The sequence below is a fragment of the Oncorhynchus masou genome, chromosome 23, assembly GCF_036934945.1.
Source record: "Oncorhynchus masou masou isolate Uvic2021 chromosome 23, UVic_Omas_1.1, whole genome shotgun sequence".
Classification (NCBI taxonomy): Eukaryota; Metazoa; Chordata; class Actinopteri; order Salmoniformes; family Salmonidae; genus Oncorhynchus; species Oncorhynchus masou.
The window spans coordinates 3422577-3436679 of record NC_088234.1 but is presented as its reverse complement, the minus strand read 5'-3'; the positions used below and the strand labels follow the sequence as shown (position 1 = coordinate 3436679).

The window sequence follows — 14103 nt, the reverse complement described above, 5'->3', positions numbered from 1 at the left end:
ACTCAAAAATAAATAAACAAGAACAAAAAACAGAATTCCACAAGAGCGTCCACCAGGATCAACAAGAGTACACAGAATACTAGGGCTGGGTGCTAACATACATACACAGAGCAAAGAACTGAGTGAAACTAAGGGTTTAAATACAATCAGGGGAAACGAGGCATAGGTGCAAATAATAATGGGGATCAAGGGAAAGCAAAAGGTCAAAAAGCACAATGGGGGCATCTAGTGACCAAAAACCGGAACAACCCTGGCCAAATCCTGACAAAGTGAGAGAGCGACAGAGAGAGACAGAGAGAGGGGAGAGAAGAGGAGACGGAGAGAGAGACAGAGAGAGGGGAGAGAGAGACAGAGGTAGAATATAAACAGTTTTTACCCCCAAGCCATAAGACTCCTGAACAGGTAACCAAATGGTTACCCAGACTCTTTGCATTGTGTCACACCTCCAACCCCTCTTTTTGTGTCATGTACATACTACTTCAATACACCTCCAACCCCTCTAACAGGTGTCTGTATTTACACTGCTGCTACTCTCTGTTTATCATACATGCATAGTCACTTTAACTACATGTACATACTACTTCAATATGCCTGACTAACAGGTGTCTGTATAGAGCCTTGCTACTAACAGGTGTCTGTATAGAGCCTTGCTACTAACAGGTGTCTGTATAGAGCCTTGCTACTAACTGGTGTCTGTATAGAGCCTTGCTACTAACAGGTGTCTGTATAGAGCCTTGCTACTAACAGGTGTCTGTATAGAGCCTTGCTACTAACAGGTGTCTGTATAGAGCCTTGCTACTAACAGGTGTCTGTATAGAGCCTTGCTACTCTTATTTCAAATGTCTTTTTACTGTTGTTTTAGGTGTTTAGAGCCTTTACTTACAGGTGTCAGCCTTGTTTTACACACACACACACACACACACACACACACACACACACCTTTTTTTCACACTATTGGTTAGAGCCTGCAAAAAAAGACAGAGGGACAGACAGACAGACAGACAGACAGACAGACAGACAGACAGACAGACAGACAGACAGACAGACAGACAGACAGACAGACAGACAGACAGACAGACAGACAGACAGACAGACAGACAGACAGACAGAGGGGAGAGACACAGAGAGACACAGACACAGAGAGACACAGACACAGAGAGACACAGAGGTAGAATATAAAGATAAATAGAAGGAATATCACGTCATGATATAGTTTCTCAACCCTGTTGTACACAGATTAATCCTACAGAGTCAACTGCAACCCTGTATGACCACCAGACAGGGATGGAAATAGCATCCCCTCTAGCCAACTATCGTGCTTTTCAGACAAGGCTTCTAGAAAATGTCTCCAACTAGCATAAGATGCAGGTAACATCATGCACACAGATCATCTCAATTATGTACAGCAGACATCCAGGTACCTCTGCCTCTGGCCATGTGGTCATGAAGGGGACGTAGTGATAGCAGTGAGTCTTATATCTGGGCCAGCCGTTTGGGCAGACTCTGCGATGCCACTCTGTAAGGGGGAGAGAGATCATATTAAATGACATTATGAAATGGTTTGTTCCCACCAGATAATCTGATCCGTCAAAAGTGCGTTCCAGCTATGATGTTACTGAGCAACACACCACGGCTAACCCTGTGTTGTTGAAAAATGACCGATTCACTTCGAAATTGAACTTTTCGGGCAACATGACCAAATTTGCATAGAAATGTGAGTTATAGATCTGTCATTCTCCTTGAAAGCCAGTCTAAGAAGCGGTAGGTCTGTTCTAAATTTCGTTTTTCTTTTACTTTCGGTTTTGTATGCCAACTTCAAACAGATTATCTTCTACACTATACACTTCCTCGTTTTGTCACATAAACTGACATTTTACTGTCAGTTTGCATATGACGTTCTCGATAATGTTTCACTTTTCGGAGTCACAGTGATTATGCCGATGCCCTACAACAAAAAGAGAGACACAGAGAGAGGGAGAATTGAGACACGTGCTTGTTAAAAGTCTTGGAGATTTATTCAATCAGCATTACAGATTCCATGCTAGAAATTAAAAGGTAATTTCAGATTGAGCAGTATGCATGCAGCGTTTACCGTGAATACTGTCTCTGCTAAAGAGGAAACATTACCTTTTAATTTGAAACTGAACGAACCGGATTGAATCGAGTTTCAGAACATTTTAGCGCTGTAAAGCTGAATGATGCGGATTGAATCCTAGATCAGATTCAGAACTATGAAACCACAACAGATCTATATAGAATATATATATTTTAGCGAATCCGTCAGGATCCCCAACCAGGAGCTCGGGGTTCAGTGACTGTCGAGCCAAAATCTAGGTCACTAGGTGTTGGGTCAAGGTCGCGACAATAACATCAAATTGCATCTGATGAGTGTGAACAGGTCAACAAAACCTTCGGTCTGAATACCTCTGCTACCCCTTGCATCTCCCAGAGCAAAGACAGCGCTGAGAAGCAGAAGAGTGGTCAACATCGCCATGGTGATTGTCTCCTGAGAGAGAGAGAGAGAGAGAGAGAGAGAGAGAGAGAGCGAGAGAGAGACAAAGAGAGAGACAAAGAGAGAGACAAAGAGAGAGACAAAGAGAGAGAGAGAGACAGAGAGAGACAAAGAGAGAGAGAGACAGTGAGAGAGAGAGAGAGACAAAGAGAGAGAGAGACAGAGAGAGAGGGACAGAGAGAGAGAGAGACAGAAAGAGAGATAGAGAGAGAGAGAGAGAGAGAGAGAGAGAGACAGCCAGCCAGACAGCGTTAAGACACGTTCAGTGAGTAAACTTGGTCCTGGGGACCCCAATCTGTGAGTACATATTCATGTGTACTAGGCTAATCTACTGTAATTGGTATTCCTTGAATTCCTTAGCACAGCAGTTCCTAAACTCGGTCCAAAACGTTCACCCATTTGTGTCTCTAGTACAGAGTTTTCCTAGGTAGTGCACTACTTTTGTCCAGAGCTACATATAACCAGGGCCCTTGTCTAAAGTAGGTCACTACGTAGGGAATGGGAGGTCACTTGGGACATAGACAGGTATTAGATGAACAGATGTTGAAATCTCACCTTCTGAAGTCTTCAGTTGTAGCTTCACTTCTTCAGAGATCTTCAAAGGTTTTCACTATTTACTCTCTCTCTGTCCTGCCTGTGAGTTGAGTTCTAGTCTCTCTCCCTCTCTCTCTCTCTCTCTCTCTCTCTGTCTGTCCTGCCTGTGAGTTGAGTTCTAGTCTCTCTCTCTCTCTCTGTCTGTCCTGCCTGTGAGTTGAGTTCTAGTCTCTCTCTCTTTCTCTCTGTCTGTCCTGCCTGTGAGTTGAGTTCTTCCTCTCTCTCCTCTCCTTTTTAAGGACCCATCCAGTCAGACCCCTCCCTCTATTTTTCCATCTCTCTCTATCATCCTTTAAATTGAAATGGAATTTAAATTAACAACCTGAATTGACTGTGTACCGGGAATATTTAAAATGAATAAAGTGCATAACCAGTTTAGAGATTAAAACAATATTCATCATATTTAAATATGTGTTACCTTTCTGTAATATACACGATTTCCACTGTTCTGTCTGGGACATTTGGGTTGATTTCCACTGTTCTGTCTGGGACATTTGGGTTGATTTCCACTGTTCTGTCTGGGACATTTGGGTTGATTTCCACTGTTCTGTCTGGGACATTTGGGTTGATTTCCACTGTTCTGTCTGGGACATTTGATTTCCACTGTTCTGGATTTCCACTGTTCTGTCTGGGATGGTCTCTAGAATTGAATCTAAATATTATGGGTTAAATTCCAATCCGTTGATAGTGATTGACGCCAGACTGGAGGTACAAGGCCACTTTGTTTTTACTGAATTTTGAATGGAAAATATGTCCACAACTTTCCTGATAATTTGGTCAATATATCTGAAACTCAGATGAAAGACCAACACTATGTATTACTTAAAACCTTTGGTCTAATGCTAACCGTTCAGAAAGTTACCTTTAACTCAATTTAAATGTCATAACCCACAAATCTATTTGTTTATTTATATCTATTGATCTATTTCTATCACCAAACCCTTTTAACTCATTTTAAATGTCATAACCCACAAATCTATTTGTTTATTTATATCTATTAATCTATTTCTATCACCAAACCCTTTTAACTCATTTTAAATGTCATAACCCACAAATCTATTTGTTTATTTATATCTATTGATCTATTTCTATCACCAAACCCTTTTAACACATTTTAAATGTCATAACCCACAAATCTATTTGTTTATTTATATCTATTAATCTATTTCTATCACCAAACCCTTTTAACTCATTTTAAATGTCATAACCCACAAATCTATTTGTTTATTTATATCTATTAATCTATTTCTATCACCAAACCCTTTTAACTCATTTTAAATGTCATAACCCACAAATCTATTTGTTTATTTATATCTATTAATCTATTTCTATCACCAAACCCTTTTAATTCATTTTAAATGTCATAACCCACAAATATCTTTGTTTATTTATATCTATTAATCTATTTCTATCACCAAACCCTTTTAACTCATTTTAAATGTCATAACCCACAAATCTATTTGTCTGCCCTTCACCTGTTACATCTGTTATTCAACATGATCACCTGTATCCCATCTATTATTCATCATGATCACCTGTATCCCATCTGTTATTCGGCATGATCACCTGTATCCCATCTGTTATTCATCATGATCACCTGTATCCCATCTATTATTCATCATGATCACCTGTATCCCATCTGTTATTCATCATGATCACCTGTATCCACTCTGTTATTCATCATGATCACCTGTATCCCATCTGTTATTCATCATGATCACCTGTATCCACTCTGCTATTCATCATGATCACCTGTAGCCCATCTGTTATTCATCATGATCACCTGTATCCCATCTATTATTCATCATGATCACCTGTAGCCCATCTGTTATTCATCATGATCACCTGTATCCCATCTGTTATTCAACATGATCACCTGTATCCCATCTGTTATTCATCATGATCACCTGTATCCCATCTGTTATTCATCATGATCACCTGTATCCCATCTGTTATTCATCATGATCACCTGTATCCACTCTGTTATTCATCATGATCACCTGTATCCACTCTGTTATTCATCATGATCACCTGTATCCCATCTGTTATTCATCATGATCACCTGTAGCCCATCTGTTATTCAACATGATCACCTGTAGCCCATCTGTTATTCAACATGATCACCTGTATCCCATCTGTTATTCAACATGATCACCTGTATCCCATCTGTTATTCATCATGATCACCTGTAGCCCATCTGTTATTCAACATGATCACCAGTATCCCATCTGTTATTCAACATGATCACCTGTATCCCATCTGTTATTCAACATGATCACCTGTATCCACTCTGTTATTCATCATTCAACATGATCACCTGTATCCCATCTGTTATTCAACATGATCACCTGTATCCCATCTGTTATTCAACATGATCATGTATACAATATATCCAAGTTTATTCTATTCAAGGACACTGGGTTGTCAATAAGGGCCCAGAAGTTCTACTCTGAGACACTTTGTGAATAAGGGCCCAGAAGTTCTACTCTGAGACCCTTTGTGAATAAGGGCCCAGATGTTCTACTCTGAGACACTTTGTGAATAAGGGCCCAGAAGTTCTACTCTGAGACTCTTTGTGAATAAGGGCCCAGAAGTTCTACTCTGAGACTCTTTGTCAAAAAGGGCCAAGATCTGTGAGTGTATTATGCAGTTCATAAGTACTGAATACAACAAATAGAAAACAGTCATATTACACCAGACATGTTCAATCATTTCAAACCTGAAGAGGGGAATCTAACTGCAGTGGGATCAAGGACCTCATTGTTTTGGTTCTGAGGTCTCCATTCCCTTGGAGCACAGGACCCAATGTTCCAGCCTTGAGGACGACCTGACGACAACAAAACTATCACATCAAACTTTCTGAAACAATTGGGATTGTTTACTCATCGTAACCGAGATAGAGTTACAGAGGACAAACACAACATCTTTATTAAGGTGACACAATAACACTACTAATACAACTACACACACAGCCCTATACTACTAATACAACTACACACACAGCCCTACTACTAATACAACTACACATACAGCCCTATACTACTAATACAACTACACACACAGCCCTACTACTAATACAACTACATATACTACCAATACAACTACACACACATCCCTACTACTAATAAAACTACACATACAGCCCTATACTACTAATACAACTACACACACAGCCCTATACTACTAGTACAACTACACACACAGCCCTACTACTAATACAACTACACACACAGCCCTACTACTAATACATCTACACATACAACCCCATACTACTAATACAACTACACACACAGCCCCATACTACTAATACAACTACATATACTACTAATACAACTACACACACAGCCCTACTACTAATACAACTACACACACAGCCCTATACTACTAATACAACTACACACACAGCCATATACAACTGATACAACTACACACACATCTCTACTACAAATACAACTACACATACAGCCCTATGCTACTAATACAACTACAAATACAGCCCTATGCCACTAATACAACTACACATACAGCCCTATACTACTAATACAACTGCACGCACAGCCCCATACTAATAACATAACTACACACACAGCACTGTGTTACTAATACAACTACACATACAGCCCTATGCTATGAATACAACTACAAATACAGCCCTATGCTATTAATATAACTACACATACAGCCATACTACTAATACGACTACACACACAGCCCTATACTACTAATACAACTACACACACAGCCATACGCTACTAATACAACTACACATACAGCCCCATACAACTAATACAACTACACACACAGCCCTATGCTACTAATACAACTACACATACAGCCCCATACAACTAATACAACTACACATACAGCCCCATACTAATAACACAACTACTCAAACAGTCCTACTACTAATATCAAATCAAAAATCAAATCTATTTATAAAGCCCTTCTTACATCAGCTGATATCTCAAAGTGCTGTACAGAAACCCAACCTAAAACCCCAAACAGCAAGCAATGCAGGTGTAGAAGCACGGTGGCTAGGAAAAACTCCCTAGAAAGGCCAAAACCTAGGAAGAAACCTCGAGAGGAACCAGGCTATGAGGGGTGGTCAGTCCTCTTCTGGCTGTGCCGAGTGGAGATTATAACAGAACATGGCCAAGATGTTCAAATGTTCATAAATGACCAGCATGGTCAAATAATAATTATCACAGTAGTTGTCGAGGGTGCGACAGGTCAGCACCCCAGGAGTAAATGTCAGTTGGCTTTTCATAGCCGATCATTCAGAGTATCTCTACCGCTCCTGCTGTCTCTAGAGAGTTGAAAACAGCAGGTCTGGGACAGGTAGCACGTCCGGTGAACAGGTCAGGATTCCATAGCTGCAGGCAGAACAGTTGAAACTGAAGCAGCAGCACGACCAGGTGGACTGGGGACAGCAAGGAGTCATCATGCCAGGTAGTCCTGAGGCATGGTCCTAGGGCTCAGGTCCTCTGAGAGAGAGAGAGAGAGAAAGAAAGAAAGAAAGAAAGAAAGAGAGAAAGAGAGAAAGAGAGAAAGAGAGAATTAGAGAGAGCATACTTAAATTCACGCAGGACACCGGATAAGACAGGAGAAGTACTCCAGATATAACAAACTGACCCTAGCCCCCCGACACATAAACTACTGCAGCATAAATACTGGAGGCTGAGACAGGAGGGGTCAGGAGACACTGTGGCCCCATCCGAGGACACCCCCGGACAGGGCCGAACAGGAAGGTTATAACCCCACCCACTTTGCCAAAGCACAGCCCCCACACCACTAGAGGGATATCTTCAACCACCAACTTACCATCCTGAAATAATGCTGAGTTTTGCCCACAAAGATCTCCGCCACGGCACAACCCAAGGGGGGGCGAAAGCTATCCAAGCGTTTATGTAAGGACATCTCTCTCAGCAGACAAAATATTACAAACAGCTAGCAGCAAAGTAGATTGGTCACAAAAGTCAGAAAATCAATAAAATGAATCGCTTACCTTTGATGATCTTCGGATGTTTGCGCTCACGAGACTACCAGTTACACAACAAATGTTCCTTTTTTAAATACAAAAACCTTAATTTGGTTGGCGCGTTTTGTTCAGTAATCCACAGGCTTGTGCAGGTCATGACGGGCAGACGAAAATTCCAAATAGTATCCGTAAAGTTCGTATGTCAAACGTTGTTATAATCAATCCTCAGGTTGTTTTTACAATAAACAATTGATAATATTTCAACTGGACTGTAACTTTTTCAATAGGAGAGAAAAGGTACGAGATACAATCTGCTCGCGCATGCAGAACTCTGAGGGCACCCAGCCATCCACTGACGCGATGTGATCTTTCTCTCTCTTTTTTCAGAATAAAAGCCTGAAACTATGTCTAAAGACTGTTCACACCATGTGGAAGCCATAGGGAAAGGAATCTGGTTGATATCCCTTTAAATGGAGATAAGCCATGCAATGGAACAGGGAGCTTTCAAAAGAGAAGGCACTTCCTCAGGTTTCTGCCTGCAATATCAGTTCTGTTATACTCACAGACAATATTTTGACCGTTTTGGAAACTTTAGAGTGTTTTCTATCCTAGTCTGGCAATTATATGCATATTCTAGTTTCTGGGCCTGAGAAATAGGCAGTTTCATTTGGATTCATCCAAACATCAAAATACTGCCCCCTACACTCAACAGGGTAAAATATCATCAAATTGATCAGAAATACAGTGTAGACATTGTTAATGTTGTAAATGACTATTGTAGCTGGAAACAGCTGATTTTTTAATGGAATATCTACATAGGTGTACAGAGGCCCATTATCAGCAACCATCACTCCTGTGTTCCAATGGCACGTTGTGTTAACTAATCTAAATTTATCATTTTAAAAGGCTAATTGATCATTTGAAAACCCTTTTGCAATTATGTTAGCACAGCTGAAAACTGTTGTACTGATTTAAAGAAGTCTTTAGACTAGTTGAGTATCTGGAGCATCAGCATTTGTGAGTTCAATTATAGGCTCAAAATGACCAGAAACAAAGACCTTGTACTTTGTGTAGTTTCATCAATCAACAGATATACAGAATTATTAGGTAATCAGGTAATCAATAACGTAGCTGTGCAGTTCTATCAACTGTATTTCTACAATTAATTTCCAGGAGGAGAAAGGAAAACCAGTATGCTAATCTACTACAGACTCTCTGAGTTGGCTGTAATATAATAATAGCTATAGACGAGGCTTCAGCAGAAATATCAGCTTCTCTTCATTCATTCTAATACATCATATTTTACTGATGTTGCTTACCTCTCCACGCTACTCCTCTCCTCCTTTCTGTCAACTACACCATTCAACTATTCTGTCATTGAATACCAGCAACAGTAGTGTGTGTGTGTGTGTGTGTGTGTGTGTGTGTGTGTGTGTGTGTGTGTGTGTGTGTGTTTGAGTGTGTTTGAGTGTCTTTAGGGCTGTTGAATGACCACCAGGTGGCAGTATTTGCTCATAGAACCTCTAATGTTCAGTACATTAAACAACTTCAGGAGTTTGTTCCTGTACAGGAACCAAATCAGCGGAAATTCCAGAGCGCAAACTAATTGTACTCGTTAAAACTCAAACTTTCATTAAAATTCGCATGCAGGGTACTCAATTCAAGCCACACTCGTTGTGAATATAGCCAACATGTCAGATTTGTAAAATGCTTTTCGGCGAAAGCATGAGAAGCTATTATCCGTTAGCATGCAGCCCCCAGAAACACACAAAGGGGACGTAAACAAAGGAATTAGCGTAGCCGGCGCTACACAAAACGCAGAAATAAAATATAAAACATTCATTACCTTTGACGTGATTCTTTGTTGGCACTCCTATATGTCCCATAAACATCACAATTGGGTCTTTTTTCGATTAAATCGGTCCATATATACCCAAAATGTCCATTTATGAACACCGTGAAATCCATGTAAAAAGGCACCTTTCCCAATGCAACGCAATTTTATAAAATTCATAAAGTTGCCTATAAACTTTGACAAAACACTTCAACCTACTTCTGTAATCCAAGTTTAGGTATTAGTAAACAATCAAATTGATCACGGAGCGATCTGTGTTCAATAACTAGACGTTTACAAAACGAAGTCCAGTTCCTCACGGACATTTTTTTCATTTGCGCACCTGAAGACCGGATGTCCTATTGACTAATCTAACCAAGGAAAAAGGGCCCTGGTAATCACAACACTGGCGACATCGTGTGGAATCTGTAGGAATTACAAGCACAGTTCCATCATTTATGACAAGCCTTAGACAATACAAACACTGGCGGATGAATTTTTCTTTGTAGATTTTGTGATGAGGTTTTCTTGCGATTTTGACAACGGAACTCGTTCTGTTATAGTCACAGACACCATTGAACCAATTCTAGAAACGTCAGAGTGTTTTCTATGCACACATACTAATCATATGCATATACTATATTCCTGGCATGAGTAGCAGGACGTTGAAATGTTACGCGATTTTTAACAGAATTTTGAAAAAAGTAACACAATCTCTAACAGGTTTTAAACCATTAACCCCTGACCCCATTCTAAATCTAACTTACATCCTATGCCCTTGAGGATATCTGAGACGATTTTACAGGTGTACGAAATGTGTGTAAGAAATTTTAAAACGCCATGAATCAATATTTTTCATCCCCTCATTGACCTTTAAACACGAAGAAGGTAGTGATGAGGATGAGGATGATGATGATGATGATGAACATCAATTGGTCAACTCATTTTGAAAAAAGGTCGACGACAATCCGATCCTATTCCAAAGTCAACGACACACTCTTTAACATTTTCTGCTCACACTGCCCTACCCTGTGCTCTGACCGAGGATGTTTCTCCCCTCTCTACCAGATGAAATGGATCCAGCTGGTGTTTTGTGACCACAGAATTAAAGGTCATGCCTTTTATTTAAAACAACCTGCCCGCTTGACCCTATCCCCAATCTCTTCTCCAGACCATTTCCGGGGACCTTCTCCCTTATTTCACCTCGCTCATCAACTCATCCCTGACCAAAATGTGGCATACGTCCCTTCCGTCTTCAAGAGAGCGTTTGTACCAGAGTTGCACCCCTTCTGAAAAAAAACCAGAGACACTCGATCCCTCCGATGTCAACAACTACAGACCAGTATCCCTTCTTTCTTTCTCTCCAAAACTCTTGAACGTAACCACTCAGATTCCTTGGCCAGCTCTCCCACTATCTCTCTCAAATGACCTTTTGATCCAAATCAGTCAGGTTTCAAGACCTCCATAGTCATTCAACTGAGACTGCGTCTTCTCTTTATCAAAGTGGTCAGAGTTAGGCGCTCCGCAGTTCTGGTAAAGCTAACTCTCTCTCCTCTGCTCTCATCCTTCTAGACCATCGGCTGCCTTCAGATACTGTGAACCATCAGATCCTCCTCTCCACCCTCTCCGAGTTGGGCATCTGAGGGATGGCCCACGCTTGGATTAACGTCCTCAGACCTGACAGGTCGCTCCTACCAGGTGGCGTGGCATGAGAATCTGTCTCCTCGCCACGCGCTGTCACCACTGGTGTCCCCCAGGGCTCTGTTCTAGGCCCTTTGAAAACCTATTCTGGGCTATACACCAAGTCCTTTATAGGCTCTGTCATAACCTCACATGGTCTCTCCTATCATTGCTATGCAGGACGACACACAATTAATCTTCTCCTTTCCCCCTTCCATGTGGTCTGAGAGACCAGGTGGCGAATCTGGGCATCTCTGCATGTCTGGCAGACATATCAGTGTGGATGACGGATCACCACCTCAAGCTGAACCTCGGCAAGACGGAGCTGCTCTTCCTCCCGGGGAAGGACTGATCTATATAGTTCCATGATCTCGCCATCACGGTTGACAACTACATTGTGTCCTCCTCCCAGAGCGCTAAGAACCTTGGCGTGATCCTGGACAACACCCTGTCGTTCTCAACCAACATCATGGCGGTGGCCATGGTGATTGTTCCTGTAGGTTCATGAGAGAGACAACATCCGAGAGAGAGACGACCCTGCCTCACACAGGAAGCGGCGCAGGTCCTAATCCAGGCACTTGTCATCTCCCGTCTGGATTACTGCAACTCGCTGTTGGCTGGGCTCCCTGCCTGTGCCATTAAACCCTACAACTCATCCAGAACGCCGCAGCCCGTCTGGTGTTCAACCTTCCCAAGTTCTCTCACGTCACCCCGCTCCTCCGCTCTCTCCACTGGCTTCCAGTTGAAGCTTGAAGATGCGCATCCGCTACAAGACCATGGTGCTTGCCTACGGAGCTGTGAGGGGACTACGGCATAGCAGTACCTCCAGGCTCTGATCAGGCCCTACACCCAAGCAAGGGCACTGCGTTCATCCACCTCTGGCCTGCTCGCCTCCCTACCATTGAGGAAGTACAGTTCCCTCTCAGCCCAGTCAAAACTGTTCTCTGCTCTGGCCCCCAATGGTGGAACAAACTCCCTCACGACGCCAGGACAGCGGAGTCAATCACCACCTTCCGGAGACACCTGAAACCCCACCTCTTCAAGGAATACCTAGGATAAGATAAGTAATCCTTCTCACCACCCCCCTCCCCTTAATGATTTAGATGCACTATTGTAAAGTGGCTGTTCCACTGGATGTCAGAAGGTGAATTCACCAATTTGTAAGTCGCTCTGGATAAGAGCGTCTGCTAAATGACTTAAATGTAAATGTAATGAACATCAATTGGTCATCTCTGATTTGAAATGTAGAAAATAATGACGACAATGAAACGTATTCCAAAAAGTGAAAAGCAACTCTTTAACATTTGTTTTACCAAAGATGTTATTAGCAACTCTTTAACATTTATTTTTACCAAAGATGTTATTAGCAACTGTTTAACATTTATTTTTACCAAAGATGTTATTAGCAACTGTTTAAAGTTTATTTTACCGAGGATGTTATTTACTTCATTCTACAGAGATTAATAGTTGGATCCAGCTGGTGTTTTGCATAAATGACCACAGAATTAAAGGTCATGCCTTTTATTTAAAACAATCTCATATGCTTTAGAGAGCTTCTCCAATGTTGTATAAATGACCACTGAACAAAGGGCAACATTGCAGATGGTGCCTTTATTTAAAACAATCTCATATGCTTTAGAGAGCTTCTCCAATGTTGTCTCTCCCAAAATGTGGACATCAGCGCTTTCTGGCACACAGGAAGGGACGTTTGTACCAGCAGGGGGCATCGTTCTGACCGCGAGAAGCTGGGAAAGAGAGAAACACAGAGTTAGGTTAGTTTGAGTCATAAATATATAGCTAAAAAAGGAACAAATTCCCTTTAATAAGATGTATTTAACTACTATCCAAATGTTTGATGTATAATGAGCAGGAAATTACGATTCTGGTGAAAGGATTGTACCTCCATAGTTCATCTCCATGCAATGCTCCCGGCTGTTCGTGTTGTCTTTCCACAACAAAGTGGTCAGAGTTAGAGGTCACCTGACCCGGGGCCCAGTTCCCATCTGTAGTTAAACTTGGACCCCTCACTCCACAACCAGAGACCCTCCTATGAGAGCACACAGGACGATGCATGATCACTAGCAGACAGTAAACACTATATATACACACTGTAGTTACTGTCTTTAATCTGAGGCAATCTGGGAATTGGGTAAAAAGCTGACCTGGATGGGCCAGGAGAAATGTAACCACTCAGATTCATAGACAGAGTTATGGATACCAGGACTTACCATCTATGTGATAAGCATGAGACTGACCATCTATGAGATAAGCATGATGTAAGCATGGCTTGAAGCAAGATATTCCAGTGTTTGTAATATTAGGTATCAAGCTTTGAAAACAAACGGTTCTGTGGGTTAAGGCACCAACAGGCCTTTATAGGTTCTATTCATAAAGAATCAATGCATCCTATATGTTTTCCAGGAGTGTTGAACAGATGGTGCTTCTGACCTTGATGGCATCGTTGGCTCCTATCCAGGTACGCTGGACTTTCCTGGTACTATTCCT

At 41.6% G+C, this 14103-nt stretch overlaps 1 long non-coding RNA gene across 1 annotated transcript; it reads right to left on the bottom strand.

The window, feature by feature from the left end:
• Positions 1–12877: 12877 nt before the first annotated feature.
• On the bottom strand, positions 12878–13573 carry LOC135509873 (uncharacterized). The gene is made up of 2 exons (XR_010451001.1): positions 13499–13573; positions 12878–13343 (listed from the first exon to the last, which is right to left on the bottom strand). It is a non-coding gene; the product is annotated as an uncharacterized LOC135509873 (long non-coding RNA).
• Positions 13574–14103: the final 530 nt, after the last annotated feature.